Genomic DNA, 14,884 nt, shown 5'->3' on the forward strand with positions numbered 1-14,884 from the left:
TAAATGAGAGAGAGAGAGAGTCATTGTGGTTGAAGGAAGATATAAAATGTCATATTACTCTCAAATGTCTCCCTGATACTTTTGCCAAGTCTGTGGGCTTTTCCACAGATGCAAAAGCTTGAGATTGAACTAAATTCACTTCCTGATCTATAATTCCATAAATTTATTAGAATAACTCATTTTACTTATATGAAAACATTTTCAAACATATCAGAATTTCATAAGATATTTTCTTTTCTAAGAAATATCATTTGTCTTCACTTAACTCTTACAGTATTAATGTCAAATTAGTTGTTATAATGGGAGGAAATAATTTAGCTACTTGGGAGTTTTCAGGTTCTAATGAAATTAGGATAAAATTGATATGCCTTCTGTGTGAACAATGGTGCGCAGGTGTGGGAATGCTATACTATTAGAAGATATGGTATGAGATAACTACATATTAAGCTTTTCATCATGACACAAACTCCCTTTTCTCACTGCCAATTTATTATTTAAAACTGAGAAAATGAGCTGCTCAAATTCAGGGACAATTTATATCTTTATTAGACAGGAAACTTGGGAACAAAAAGATATTTTTGCATTTTCCAGGCACCATAATTTCTAAGAAATTTTGAAGACTAGTCAACATGTCAGTTGTCATCATCCTCTACTCTCAATTATACATGATTCATGAATAGATATTATGATTTAATAGCACCTTCTAGAAGCACCAAAACATTGTAACTCCTCAGTTCAAACACTTATGTGTAAAAATCATTAAACCAAAAGACATTCTTTACCTATGTAAGAAAAATAATCTGTAAAATTGCTGCTGGTGATATTGAACTTCAGTATTTGGTATTTTATTCTTTATTATTCTTTAGTCTGTGTGCATCATGATATCTGAAACAAGTATACCTTTTTATCATTCTACTTTTGACAATAGGTTTCTATGAAAATAAGTAGCCAACTGATTGGGTTTTATTTTTTCTTTTTGTTTTTCCCTCTATAGAATATGAAATTACTACCTTCTTTTCCTATATTGGAAGTCCTTTTCTGTATCCTGAGTGCTTGACTCTTCATTGAGATGTTGTACTGTTCTATACTGTTCTCTAACAACTGCAGGGGAAAATGAGGTCTGTGAGAGCAGAGGAAATGTCTCTAGCATAATGCTTAGAAACTTGACAAATCTCATTTTGTAATATCTGTAATTAACTTTAAAAATATTTCAAATTTAATTATTAATTATAAACCTGGTAGAAAAAAAATAAATCCTTACCCACAGATTTTTACATAGGAAATAAGTAGGAAGCTACAGAAGTCTTAAAAGTTTATATAATTTCCAAAGAAAACTTGATCAGATTTATAAACGACTGAAGTGATTCTGAATAATAGAGTGAAACTAGTTAAAACCCTGGTTTATAACAACTGTGATAAAAAGAAATGTAAAATATTTTTGTATAATAAAGTTGGACTTATGTATACAAACAATTTTTGAATATTTAAATCAAGGCTGAGACCTTAAGGTGATGTGATGGTTAATTTTCTGTCACCTTGACTAGACTATGGTAACCAGATTTTTATCAAACATAAGTATAGATGTTGCTGTAGATATATTTTTACCAAAAAAGGACCTTGAGCTTTAGACTGCAATATACAGATTCTTTACATGTTTCTAGACTTTATAGTGAAAACTGCTACATCTCACCAGAATTTTTAGTCTCTTTGCTTGTCCTATCGATTGTGGAGTTGCAAGCCCCTAATTGTGGGATCCAACATCTATCTATCTATCTATCTATCTATCTATCTATCTATCTATCTATCTATCTATCTTTCTATCTACCTACCTACCTATTATCTACCATCTATTTACCCATCATCTATCACTTACATATGCACTCAGTTAGTTGTTTCTTTAGAAAATTCTCACTAATACAGATAAAATAAATCAGGCACAAAGAGAATTAGGTTACAATGCCACCCAAGTAACCTGTAGACATAAATGTCTATCATTTTTCTGTGATGTCTGATGAACTGATGTGTTTTAGGTGACTTCTAAATCATCCCTTCTTTGTATACCAAGAAGAATTTTTGAAGTGTGCCTCTTCAGAGGTTTGAATCATCAATGACCTTTCTATCATTCTTAGTTTACTATTTCCTCCCCTTGTCTACTATTCCTACTGATAGTCATGGAGTGGGTGCATAATCTTTCACTGAACAATGGAGGCAGCCTTCCCTGATGCTTCTTCCTCTTCCTCCTAAGTGAGACTTTAGATCTATTTACACAGAACAGGCTTAATGATTTTTCTGAAAAGTAAGTCTGGTATACTTCTTTCCTGATGACTGTCTCTCAGGGTTCTCCATCTCCATCAGCTAGAAGGTGGAACTGTGATGTGGCATTTATGGGCGCAGCAATCATGGCCACCCTCTCCCTGTCTTCAGGGATAAGCTCCACCTTATCCTCTCTCTCCACTCAAGCTACAATGGACTCTGGTTGCTGCCCTGCTTTAACACACTACTGTGATGTTGATCCCAAAAAGCACAGATCTTACACACTTTTCAACCTAACATGGTTCAGCGTTGAGCATAAAAGCTAACACAGGTGAGTGAGACCTTCTTTACTCCCAGGTAGGAAGAATTAGACTTATCTTTTCACGTGAACTAAGAGAGAGTTCCTCTCCATCTCCACTGTACCAGTTGTTAAAACAAAGAAAGAAAACCTCCCTATTTATTTCCCTTTAGACTCTACCCTTCTTCAGAGTACTCTCACGGTTTAAAAGCTATATCTGAAGAGCATGTTCTAGCCCAGGATGCTTAAAAACTCAGGGACTTGTTGAATAAATGATGACATGGATGTAAATGATTTTTCCTAGTAATGTTCTTTGATGTAATTCAGAGAGTTAGTTGTTTCTTCACTGGGCAAAACTATTTCCTTTATTTCCATTTTACAATATGGACTCTGAAAAGCTAACAACAAGTTTACTTTTCAGTCGCTGATTCACATCAATTTGGTGAACTTCTAATGCCTTTGTTTTATTCATCACCTTATTTTATTCACCATCTTCAGTTGTAAAGTCTTTTCATGGGGTTTCTATGGTTTAATGATAACCAGAAATGACTCAAGCAGTTAAAGAATTCACTTCATTAGTGCAGAGTGTACTAATTTGCATCACAAAACAATTCATTGAAATACAGAAAGCTGTTCTGCATGTCTCTTCTTCATGTCTAGTATAATTGTACTTTTATTAATGCAAACTCTCAAGGTATCCATCTTAACTTGCTTGTTCTTCAGCTGTCAGGGATGTTGAAGATCAATATTTTCTCTGATGCTTTTAAGGATTGAAGAGAAGTCAATGCTATAAAATAATCTACTTTAATTAAGTATACTGCATCACTCTTAACAATAAAATAACATCAATGACCCTTATCTTATAGTGGTAGGACCACTGAGCGGGCATGAGTTCAAATCCTGATTTCATCATTAATTGCTAGATTACTCCAATACTTACTATCTTAAGATCTCTGTCTCTCAAAATTTTTCTCTCTTTCTCTTATGCAATTTTTTCAAAACCAAAAACTCTAAAGGTATTTACAATGACTATAACTATACCACACTGTTATGTTATTATAGAAAAACCATGTACTTTGGAGTCAGCAGACCTAAAATAAAGCACTTCCATGGCATGTATCGTCTGCATATTTTGAATTCATTCTTTAATGATTAGTCATGAGGATCAAAGAGATGGTAGATACAAAAATACAAAGTGCATAGCAATGTGCTAGCAGGTGACGGATAAATGTTAAGGAGCCAATTTAAAGATGGGTCAGGGCATATATATTTTTTTCTTTGCCTCTCTACTTCCACACTCTTATAAAGGAAGATTCATGTCAAAGTTATAGAGCAAATCTGTACCCCTCATTTTCATTTCTGATATTGCTTCCCTTCATCTACAGAATTAGCTGACTTTTTTTTAATAATAATTCAAATTAACTCAGACTTCTTTCTGTGGTCTGAGTGCTTCTGAAAGTGTTACCTGATACTATAGGAGGTAATCAAAGCTATAGGAGATAATTGCAAGGGGGATGGAATCCAAAGTGGTAACTGCCATTCCTGAGCATTGAAAATGTGGACATTTGAGTGTGATCACTCAGTTTCATAGGCAAGTATTACTGCATATAATTCACAGATGAGAAAACTAAGAATCAGAAAAATATGTCACTTGATCAAGAATACATAATGAGAAATAAAAACAAACAAATTCTTATTTTACATCTGTTTTCCTGTCAGCACATTTTCTAATGAATCATATTTATCTGTTACATCTGAAACTGTCCTATGATGAAGAGGGAATGTAACAATTTTAGGAAACAGGAAAGTTGTGCACTGCACATACATGTTTATAAAGCTGCCGGAAAAAAATGCTCAAACACCATTGACTATGTATGGGTCTGCTCTCCCCTGTTCTTTAACATTTACTCAATCTCTTTATATGATCCAAGGAAAAGCTGCAGTGGAGGACCACATAACATATATCTGAATGTTTAAAATGTATAAATCAAATGGTGATATGGTTCAAGGTATTCCATACTCTAACTGAGAGGTCAAACTTGAATTGAGAACTATTGCACTTGAGCTCTGAACAGAGTATGGTAGAGCTTGGAGACATCGTCATCAAATCTGCAGTTTCACATATCTCTTACCTCTACCTCAATGCACAATAAAAGGCCTTAGGTACATATGTGTGGAACCACTAGCCACACATTTATGCTTCATCTGTAGCCTCACAAAAAACCTTCCTGTATCTACTTGGGCCTAGAATGTGTGGAACAAAATCACTCTATTTCAGATGGAGGCCATGGGAACACCGAGACAGTGAATTTTGGAATCCCAAATACCCAGAGCACACATCCCCAAGGAGCACTGATGGACTCCAGGCAGTCCATCTCTTTGATTCCAATAGATCTTCATTGTTTAAGGTGGTGTATGTGTGTGAGAAAAATGTTGAATGTCCAGGATAGTACCCTCTTGTCAAGGTCTAAAGTTGTTTATGTGGTTTGTCTTCAAACACCAAGAATCCAGAGACAGTTCATATTTTTTTTTTTTATTTTTTTTTTGGGGGGAATGATTTCTTTCTTTTTTTTTTTTTTTAAGATTTATTTATTCATTCATACAAGCACTGGGCACAGTCAGAAGTGTGGGAGGGCGAGAGAATTCACCAGAGCCAGAGCGGGGAACAGAACAGGCAGACTGACGGAACACACTGCTGAGGGGAGCAGTGGGCGGCAGGAGAGGTGAGCACTACACAGAGACAGTTCTTATTGCAGTCTAGTCCATTCCATGTGCTAACATCCCTGTTAGAAATTCTGTCCCCTGCTGTAGCTCAGAAATAATTTTCATTTCATCTTTTGTCCTTTCTCCTCTGTCTCTCTTTATATCTCTCTTTTGTCTTTTTCTCCTCTTCATTCCCTTTCTTCTTTCAACACTCTATGTTTAGAAGAATATATTCAGGAATCAAAGAGACTGAGTTCAAGTACTACCCCCCCATTTGTTTTTCTCATGACAATGTGTTCTAGTTGGTGATTCTCTGCTATAGGTTCTTTGTCTCTAAAAGCTGTATAAGAAGAGCTCCAAGCTTGTCTGGCATGCAGTATTATAAGAGGCTATGTGTGTGGAGCACATAACATTGTGTCTACCATATCTTAGCAACTTAAAAATAAAAACAAAAACATTAGCCCCTTTCCTTCTGTCTTTCCCTCTTTACCACCTCCATTTCCTTTCTCTATAGACAACATCCCTGATTATGTTGCCCTTTCTCCTACTTTGTTATTGGTCTTTATGTAACTTATTTAATCACTGGAAAATCCAGAAGCATAACAGTTCTAGATCTAGAACCACAGAGATTTATCACTGAGGATGACTTCCATTCCCAAACACATTAAGCTATGTTCAGAGACTATTTCCTTTGTTATAACTAAAAAGGTGCCAGGGCACCTGATGGTAGAATGAAAGCTGCTACTTAATATTTTATAACCCATATGGTAGCTCTTCACAATGAAGACTCATGAAACCCAAAATGTCAGTGGTGCTGAGTTGGAGACACCTCTTCTAGATGTTCAATCACAAATAAAGTATTATTGTGAGAGTCTTCAGGTCACGCAACCATGACAGACACGTGCAGGAACAGGCTGTTATAGAAATTAAAAGGGGATGCCAATAAACTCTTATTATATAAGAGAGTTCAGCAAGTTCTGGAAAAAGAAGTAATTTCGATGATTCTTAAAGAATACTAAAAATATAATGGAAATTTACACTTCCTGATATTTTCTATACCCTCTCCATCTGCTCCCACATATTATGGGAGAATGTGTGCTTTATGAGCTTTGTATGGGGAGGCACAAGATCTATATTGTCAGTATCTGTGTGAAAGCAAAGTATATCGTAAGCACTCAATAGAAATATTTTGAATGACAACATTCCTTATAATCAGTAAAATGCACATCAAAACCACAGTGAGATACCTCCTTACATATTAAAAACAAACAAAACACATATTAAAAACATAACAAAAACATTAAAAACAAACAAAACAACAGCAACAACAACAACAATAACAAAACAACTAGCAACAGCAAATATTGGCACAATGTGTACAAAAAGGAACTCTCCTACACTGCTGGTAAGAATGCAAACTTGTCCAACCACTATGGAAAGCTGTGTGGAGGTTTCTCAAACTACTAAAAATGGAGCTATCATATGACCCATCAATTGTACTCCCAGGAATCTATCCAAAGGACACACAAACGTTAATTCAAAAGGACACCTGTACTCCCATGTTTATTGCAGCACTATTTACAAAGGTAAGATATGGTAACAACCTAAATGCTCAAAATAGATGACTGGATCAAGAAGATGTGGTTTGTAAACACAATGGAATACTATTCAGCAATCAAAAAAGATTAACTCATGGCCATTCACAGTAACACAGGTGGAGCTAAAAGGGATTATGCTCAGTGAAATAAATCAGAAGGAAAAAGAAAAATATTGGATGGTTTCACTTATAGGAAAAATATAGGGGAACCGAAAAAGGGATCGGGGGGAAATAACAAAAAAAAATTGGCAGGCAACTATAAATCAGAGATATTCCGCAGGGGAAGGGGATGATCAGACAGGGGAAGGATGAGCACAAGAGACTGTGGTGATGGTGCATGAGTGATTTGGTGGTGAGAATTCTATGGGGACTATACCTGGGAGGAGAAAGCAAACATTGTACAGAAATGAACAATGGTGTATTTGAAATGTGCAACTATAACATTGTAAAAGCTGTACTGGAAAGTAGATTGCAGATCTTGGAAAGACAATGGTGACACAGAAAATGTTCTCAAACATCAGAACACCTAGTTTATTACCAGTGGTGCAGACACAGGATGTATGACCCTCAATAAATCATTTAATCTCAAAAATAGTATGTTGAATGAACAGATGGATGTGAATATATTAGTTTTTAGCTTAAAATAAAATGAGCACTCCCTAAATAGTATTTATCAGTATTGTCTTTTACTATTAATATATTTCCTATTAATTTTAGTAAGCCATATACTAGTAAATTTTAATACAAATTGTTTTATGAATTCAAGATCTCTGCTTTTAACAAAGAAGTCACATCAATTATATTAGAAATAAGATAAGGTAAGGAATCAACTTTGCAAATGGAAAAACATATGCAAAATAGTGATGATAAGAAAGGTTATTGTGAGTTCATAGGACTTACTCTTATTCTGCATAAAGGTATAGAAATTATAGGGTAGGGCCTCCCCGGTGGTGCAGGGGTTGAGTGCTGGGTTTCGAAGCTGCCCACAGCCTCTGCAGCTCCGGTTCGATCCCCGGCTGCTCCCCGGCCACCGGAGGAGGGTCCCACATGGTGCGCAGATCTCTCCTGCTGCCCGTTGCTCCCCTTAGCAGTGTACTTCAGTCTGCCTACTCTGCTCCCCGCTCTGGCTCTGGTGAATTCTCTCACCCTCCCGCACTTCTGACTGTACCCAGTGCTTGTATAAATAAATAAATAAATCTTAAAAAAAAATTATAGGGTAGACAACAGCTATAGCATTCAAAAGGTCAGTCGTGGTCCAATTCCAGAAGCTGGACTTGAGATCTATGTTACTGTGAGCTTCCAGTGAGTTTTTCTTCTGCAGTTAACCCTCCAGTCTGTAAACTTGGGGGGAAGTACAAGAAGCACCTGCTCAAGGTATCCTGATCAAGGCACACAGAGCAGTTGGTGAAAGGAAGACAAGAAAGAGATAGATTGGGAGGTTGGGCAGAATAGATGTCCTAAAGAACAGGAAAAATAAAACAGAAAAAATAGACAAAAACTTGATTGTACCCAATGCCAAAATTACAGGATGCTAAATTCATTGTCTAACATTTTGCTGCTATTTAAGAAATCAGTATTAAGATTTTTCCAAGTTTCCTGTCATTATCCCCCTTTGTGCTAATAGTGTTTTTCCATCACGCAGGTGCTACAGGTGCAGAAATTTTGGCACCAAATATTTAAGATTGTTGCCAGAAAGACTTGCCACACAGCAGGACTTCCAAGCTCAATCACAACTTCATCATGACTCTTAGTAGTCAGCTAAGATAAAATTCCACATTTTAGCTTCAGAGATGAGACCCTAAATTATCCCTCTTTCATTGAACAGGGCCAATGACCAGAGGTTATGGATATTAGTAAGTCCCCTCTTAGATTTTCTGTCTCAATTCTGCTTATTCTTTAAGGACTAATATAGAATATTCAGTGATATTATGTTACACAGCTAAGTACTATTATATGTTATACAGTTACTACACTATAGAACTTGCTGTGTGATTTAAATATATCTCAAGTAAGCTTCCTAATGACTATATAATCTTCATTTTGAAAGTGAGTCTTAAAATCCCAATAATAGCTGACATTTACTGAGCAGAAATAAATGGAAATAAACACTTGTAATGCTTTCTCATGTATATCTTACTGTATTCTCAAAAAAATATTTTCTGTAGACTCATCATGACTGCCACACTTAAGTAATGTACAAATCTATTCAGCTTCTACTTTCATACTCTCTAATACTGAGTGCCAAGGAATAAGGACTCAAGGAATTTGTAACAAAGAAAGGGAATAAAATGAAAAAGGGACAAAGAAGAAAAGGAGGGAGCTTTTAGCTAGGGAGGGATGGAAAGTAATGAAAGATATAATGGAGGTCCTCCCTGGTGGTGCAGGTGGTTGGGCGCAGCACTGTGAGGCTGTCACAGCCTCTGCAGAGCGGGTTTGATCCTAGTTGGCCAGGGAGATGCCCACATGGCGCAGGGGACCTCTCCTGTCTCACCTGCAGCGCCCCTCAGCAGTGTATTTCAGTTGGTCTGCTTGTTCTGTTCCCCACTCTGTCTCTGGTGAATCCTCTCACCCTCCCACATGTCTGGCCTGTACCCAGGTTCTTATATGCATGAATAAATAAATCTTTAAAAAAATATAATGGCATTCATAGCTCTCTGCAAAAAATGAAAAGTAGATAAAAGAACATGCAAAGGTTAGTGTGGTGAGTTCTACAGTGTAACAATACAGACAATAAAAATATAGCACAAGAAATGGATTTTTGCATCAGTCTGGGGTTTATGAAACATTTAATAAACATGTTTTGTCTTGACCTCCAAGATCAAGAGCAGTTATCTGGAAACACAGAAAGAGGGAAGAAGTCATGGCCCTCACAAGTGGACAGAAAAAAAAAAAGGCAATAAGGTGCTCTGTTACTCTAACAGAATACCCACAATCATGCCTTGTTTGAAAACAAATGATGCAAAATGAAGATGCTATGTGCACATGAATTGGACCTACTCCTTAGAACTACTAAACTAATGGGTAGGATTTAGTTATCAGTTACACAAATAAGGGCCTTTAATTGCAGATAGAAAAATCAGTTCAGGATTTGGTTTCACCCAAATCTGAGCCCTTAATGTCTCTGTCATCTCGATCACAGTCTAAAATACTGGGTATTAGCTAGATCATGGTCCTTACTATTGATACAAATATTCCCAGTTGACTTGTGGTTGTTATTTTACTTTGGAACAAGTCACATTATATAGACACTACTAAGAATCACTAGGATGTTGTGATCATTATAAATAGCCTAACATTTAATCACAGGAGTCACTACAAACAGATATTAACTCCTTAGTATAAAACTACAGGGACCTTGAAGTATGAACCATAATTGACATCCCATCCCCCCAGTATACTATGGCATGTTCTCAGTAAATTTAGAGAATACATGTTCAATTTATTAAATAATGAAAGAGACTAATTCTTCAACTCACTACAGATTTTTTTAAAATAAAATCACCGTTTTACTCACTCACAATAGAATTGTAAAAAGAGATTGTAGCAAAAAAAAAAAAAATCAGCAAGAAAAGACAAACTGAGGTGAAAACACAAAGCAACTACTCAGAGAACTGCAGCAACACTTTTAGATGCAAATGTTGATGCAATGTAATAATCACAAAATTAGGCAAAATTAGAATACAGAGTAGAGCAGTTGACAAATCAAGAGGAAGAAGAAATAAAACCACTTTGTAAGAGTCAGCAAAAGATTGTAGTAATAACTGGACATTGAAATATATATTATGGGAATTACTACCTTTCCCAATGCTATTGACATATTATATGCTCAGGACAAAATAAGAGACCATAGTCATATGGGAACCTTAAGAAAAATGCAATGGATCAAAATTTAATTTAGCAATTCAGCAAACTTTTATTATGTATCTACTCTGGAATGAGAATTGTATTAGGCTATAAAAATACAAAGATGAATAGGACAAAGACAAATGAGCACGTAGTTTAGTGGGGTGAAGTGACATGCATTACAGCTTTTTGTTAACAATATGATAAGTACTATAAGAGGGGTATGTTCGGTGCTTTGGAAACAAAAAAAAAAAGAGTGTAATCTATCTGGAAGAGTACAAGAAAAAAAAATACTATATAAAAGCAATGACATTAGCACTTGGTATTCAAGGTTGATGAAAAGTTTCCCAAAGGTCAAAAGGGAACAAGAGATAGATTTTTGAGGTCAAAGCAAAACCATGTCCAAAGCAATAAGGCATACACATTTTGAGTATGTTGGAAAAATCCCTCGTAGAAATAGTAAAATGTGACTGAAATATTGGCTACTTGTTTAAGCGTAAAAGGTAAGGAAGTATTACTTGGTTATATAAGGCTCGGAATGATATATTAATATATGTAGACACTCTCCCCACCCTAGCTGTAATATCAGAAACTTATTTTAAAAGTTCTTGGAAACAAGATATTAGAAGCTTGGGCCTCCTTGGTGGCCCAGGGGTTAAAAACAGCGCTATCAAGCTATCCGGAGCCACTGCAGCACAACTTCCATTCTCTGGTCTCCCTGGGAGGTGACCCACATGGAGCAGCAGACCTCTCCTGCTTTGCCCACTGCTCCCCTCAGCAGTGTATTTCAGTCAATCTGCCTGTTCTGCTCCTCACTCTGTCTCTGGTGAATCCTCTCACCCCCCAGCACCACTGGCCTACACCCTAGCTCTTGTATGCATAAACATCTTTTTTTCTTTTTTTAAAGTAGATATTAGAAGCTTTAAAATGAGAAGTGATTAGAGTATGCTGTAGAACAATTATTCTATTGCCATGGTAAAACTGAAACAAGTTCAGTGAGGTCTTTGAAGAGGCAGGCAGAGGCATTGGGGGAGGAAATTTTTAGTAGATTCAAATTGAGAAGGTGGAAATGAAAGGCATACACAGAGTCACTTCAGATACAAACTTTTACAAGTGCCCTTTTTACTAAAAGTCAAGCTCCCTAAACTAGTGGATATTTTTAGACAATATTACATAAGCACAGCTATGGCCATCAGTCTATAAAATACATCTGATTTGAATGTTTTAGAAAATGGTTATCATTCAATTCCTGTCCAGAACTTAAATGGCAAAGATATTTGTTTTGAGAATGAATGAAAGTATCATATGAAATTATGCTCAGCTATTTTTCTTTGAGCAACAATATGAAGGCATTTTGTATAACACTGAATGTGGGAGGCACACATTTGAGCATGTGGCACACCAGCAATAACTGGTGTCTGAGTTTTATTAATAAAAGTAATTTTGAGTATGAAAACTAATTTTCAATGTTCTTAAAAGACTTGGTGAATGGAGTGTTAGGTATAAATATACAAAACCTGTAAGTCAATAAACTCTGCCTATGAACTAATAATCCCAGGATTAATAGTATAGGCTCAAAATAAGAATACATAGGGTTACATATTCCTCTTTTTACTCTATTTTAGCTCAATATGAGGGCACAGCCCTTTTTTAATTTTAATACCTAAATTAATATGGATTTTTTGGTGTCAAAACCATTTTTCAAAAGTGTTGTTGCATATTTATCAGTATCAGAAATTACATTTTATTTGAAGCCATACAGAAACAGTTTCATATCCTAGGGTTTCCCTTCAACACTTCCACGATCTGGACAGAGACCACATTTGTTTGACTCTAAGTTCTTTATCAGTAAAGTGAAACTAAGGCCATACATCAATTTTTGGAAAAAGCAAATAAGACGATATATGGGAAAATGCATTACTCTCTTCTTGAGTACTTTTAAAGTTTCAAAATGGTACTTTTCTCTCTTTCCCTCCCTCATTGCTCTCATTTTCCTTTCTGTCTCTGCAAATTCATGTGTTTTCCAAAATAAGCAAAATTGCCACAAAGTTCAGAAAAAATTCAAGTAATTAGATTGCATTGGCATGTGGTCTCAAATTAAAAACTGAATATTTGAGAAGAATTTCAGGAATTTATGCAATATTTCAAGTAGCCAAAACTTATCTTTGTCAGGTAGTAACAATTGCAAAAAAAAGTTGTAAAGAACAAAATAGTAAGACTTTTTTTGTGTATGTACCTGAGCAAAGTAGTTATGACTTTGCGTGTGAGGGGGAAAAATCATCTTTAGAAGTTTTAGCTCAGAAAATGACAACTCTCCCAAACTACCAGCCATCCAGTGAATTGCTTTGCCAGTTTCCAGAGAAACTGCCAGGTTCAGGAGAATAATTATGTGTTCTGATGAGCTATGGGATAACCTTCTCTCTGGCCTAGAGGTAGCACTGAGAGGTAATTAAGTCTAAAGCCATGTTAAATATCTAACAATCCCTGAGTGCATTTGGCATGGTACACTTGTTTAATTTGAGGCTATCTGAATGTTTGTCATATAGTTAAACACCCTTTACCTTGAGTTTGTTTATTATAATGTGTCCATGACCACTTTTGTAGAGGACCACTATTTAAAGTAAGGACAAGCTGGAACCCATAAAGATCATGCTAGTGTACTACATTAAATTCTCATTCAGCACTTTCTAATTGGCGTTGTTCTAATGTCAGCCTGACAGTGAATCCCATATCATCTCTGCAGATTGAAAAGCCCTTAAAGGTGTATTATGTAATGATTATTTCTAGAAACATTCTGTTCCTGTCTAGGGGGAAGAACCAAATTATTTCAAGGAAAGTTACAGCTGACTCAGAGATGGAAGAAAATCTGAATGAGATATATTAGTAATAGCTATCTAAAGAAATTGACATTTAGAAGAACATATAAGGTAGGAATGCAATGACAGAATAAGAAGCATTTTGTAATGCATTCTGTAGTGAGGAAGAAAGTGGAGGAGATATATGCCTCCTCTCTGGAATTATGTGCAAGGGGTAAGAGATGAATATGCCACACAGAATGTCCTTGCACAATTTTCCAAGCACAGATTTTTTTCTGTTTTTGTCTGGATTTGAAATAAGGGTAATGTTGGTCCCATAAAATATGTTTTGGAATATCACCTTCTCTTTGGACTGTTGACACAGCTGAGTTAATTTCTCTCCATCTCCATTCCCAACAAGCATACTCTTCCTTCCATGCTACTCACTCACTGAGTGTCACTTGTACCCTCATAGGTGCCCAAATCATAACTCTGGATATGCTCTGAAGTCTCTTATTTTTCTGTATCTTTCCATCATCAATTGTGTGGCTTTTGCTTTCTAGAATATTTGCATACTGCTTCCATTCTTTGACCAGCTCCATTGCAACTACCCTGGACCTGGACACCACAAATTCTTGTCTGAATGATTGCAAAAGTATTCTACATTGCTTCTTGCTTCTAGTCCAGTCAGTTCTGATATAAATTCTACAGGAAGTGCAGCCCTATTTAGTATAAGCACAATAAGATTTGCTTATTTAAAACCCTTCACACCCTCAAGTTTATTTGAGAATAAAATTTGTTTTTAGAATAATTTTGCATTATTTGGCTAAGACTGTCCACCCACGCCATCATCCTTCACTGTCATTCACATGATACTAAAAGTCTTTCAGATATTTTATTTCACCATGAAATTCCTTTACTCCATTTATTTTTACCTGCTTTTTTTCTTTACATGAAAATGTTATCCTTTTCCACATTTTTTAGGTCTGAGATCAGCCATCAATTCTTCGGGAAAATCTGGACCACACTAAATTTGGCTAGTTAATCCTCTGAGATGTCCTCTATCCTGCACTTCCTTTAATAAGTATAGAATGGACTTTACTTAATAGGTTGCAAGTTTACTCATCCATCTCTTTCATGAACTAAAAATTTCCTCAAGAAAATAAACTAAGTATATTGTATTCCATGAATTAAAGCAAATAGAAAAGACTCAATAGTCATTAATGAAATTAATGCCTCAACAAACCTGTGCATTAGGCTTGTGGTATGAAAAACTACCAGAATTCATATGGAAATTTGTTTTTTCATGACCTATGTAGATTATAAATTGGTAATATAAAACCATAATACATTATCTCAAATATTCAAGCTTGCAAATAGTCTATCCTTCCCATA

General features: G+C 35.7%; 1 long non-coding RNA gene across 1 annotated transcript in view; it reads right to left on the minus strand.

Annotated features, from left to right (window-relative positions):
• Positions 1-14,884, minus strand: part of LOC119254707 (uncharacterized) — an 847,730-nt gene that overhangs the window by 399,581 nt on the left and 433,265 nt on the right. The gene's annotated exons all lie outside the window — the stretch shown is intronic.

Source organism: Talpa occidentalis, unplaced genomic scaffold (genome assembly GCF_014898055.3).
Source record: "Talpa occidentalis isolate TD23 unplaced genomic scaffold, MPIMG_talOcc4v2.1 talOcc4.3, whole genome shotgun sequence".
NCBI classification, from domain to species: Eukaryota; Metazoa; Chordata; class Mammalia; order Eulipotyphla; family Talpidae; genus Talpa; species Talpa occidentalis.